At 31.9% G+C, this 1798-nt stretch overlaps 1 protein-coding gene across 1 annotated transcript in view; it reads left to right on the top strand.

The window, feature by feature from the left end:
- Positions 1–1298: 1298 nt before the first annotated feature.
- The window catches only part of LOC102673371 (mitochondrial coenzyme A transporter SLC25A42), a 7886-nt gene continuing 7386 nt past the window's right edge, over positions 1299–1798 (top strand). Inside the window, exon 1 of the mRNA XM_031510652.1 lies at positions 1299–1546. The gene's annotated coding sequence lies outside the window, so the exon portion shown is untranslated. The remainder of the gene's footprint in view (positions 1547–1798) is intronic.

Raw genomic sequence — 1798 nt, 5'->3', positions numbered from 1 at the left:
TTTTTTTTTTTTTTTTTTTATAAAATGACTATTCAAATAATATGCTACTTTTGTTGTTGTTTTTTTTTTATACTAGTGCGTTCTCCGTTAAAAATTTGTGTAAAGTATGTCAGACTTTGCAGTTGTATGTATGTCTTTGTTGTACCTAAAAAAAAAAAAAATTGTTAATTCAATTTCAAATATGGTAATGATAAAAATCTAAAATATATAGACATATTATATATCTTGTTATCTTTGATTTGATTGATAAAAGTTTATCAACAGGATCAGTGATAACGTTATAAAATTATATATTTATTAGTGTGTATAATTAAATTTTTTATTTACTAAATCTTATATCTATCTGCATATTTTTCAAACCGATAAAGCGAATGATAAAATAATTCATCGTGTTTCGAAATGGATTAATTATACAATCAACTAAAATAATATAAATTGATATTCCGAATGAAATATCGATGACTTTTTTAAAATTAATTAAAAAAGAAAAAAAAAAGGAAAACTTTATAAAAATATTTATATTCACAACTATTATTAAAAATTAAATTAAATTTAATAATTAAAGTAAATTTTTGCGTTGTTGATGAAAGAAAATGAGATAACAAGAATTTAAAAATCATATCTTGAAAGAAATACACATAATAATAACAAAATAAATAAATCATTTTTGCTTTTGAAATATTTATCATCATTTTATTTATCTGATACATTTCTCTTCTAATGTAATAACACGTGCTTTATAATAATTCAAAATAATCTTGAACGTCACTACATTTGCTACATTTCAAAACATTGATAAATTTCGACAATTCTGAACCGAATGATACATTTTATCTCGAGTAATGTTTCCTTAACTTCAAAATATTTACAACATATTCAAACAAAACCAAATAAAATTTTTAGAAAAAGAATCTCCCATATCCATACGACTAAATCAAGCTTCGAATTAACTCATTTCCCGCGATTAAAATTCTTAAGAACATTTTTAATCTCTTAACACGATCTCTCGTGCACCTACACGTGTATTTTAATACGCGTACGTTCGTAAAATCGGAATCTTCGATCCTAAGATTCCTCTTCTAAGGAAGGAAGCGGAGTTTTTAGATTTTTCGTACGATGAACGGTCGATACTCGTCTGGTGTTCGATTTAAATTTTCAATCAGCCTTGAACATTCCTTGATGCACACGAGAAGAGGATTTCTCTCTCTCTCTCTTTCTCTCTCTGTCTTTCTCACGCGAGAGAAACGAGGCTGGAAGCGCCGATAAGATTCATGCATAAAAACGAATCTGGTTTACGAGAATGCTCGTCGTCTAGAACACGATTATTAAAACGTGCCGTGCCGCCAGCTCGTAGACCCCAACGAAGGAAACCTCACGGTTCCCGGCCTTCTTGGAACTTTAAATTAAAACCGCTCTCGTTGTTTTGCGATCGGTAAAGGATCCCGATCGGTGCTGGAGGAGTTGAGAGCGTTCCGGTGTCGTTCGCAATCGGGGGCATAAAGTGTCCGCATAAAGCAAAGTCCGACGTAGACACCGAACCATCCAGGTAAGGACACGCTCGAAAAGGTGCCCCACGTCCTCTCCGAGGAAAATCCTCCTTCCCTTCCCTACGAAAATACGACACTTTTCTTCTACGGGATTTAAATCGTAATCTGCCGAATTTGAACGAGGGTGATAAGTTTGGAACGAGTGAAAAGAGTATGATTAAACGTGTAAGAGGAAGGTAATGCGAATAATAGGGAAAGGTATAGGTACGAGACTGTTCTAGGTTTCGAAAAAAGAATATAAACGAAAGTTG

Source organism: Apis dorsata, unplaced genomic scaffold, assembly GCF_000469605.1.
Source record: "Apis dorsata unplaced genomic scaffold, Apis dorsata 1.3 scaffold_249, whole genome shotgun sequence".
NCBI classification, from domain to species: domain Eukaryota; kingdom Metazoa; phylum Arthropoda; class Insecta; order Hymenoptera; family Apidae; genus Apis; species Apis dorsata.
The sequence above is the reverse complement of the archived record's forward strand: the minus strand, read 5'-3'. Positions and strand labels throughout refer to the sequence as shown.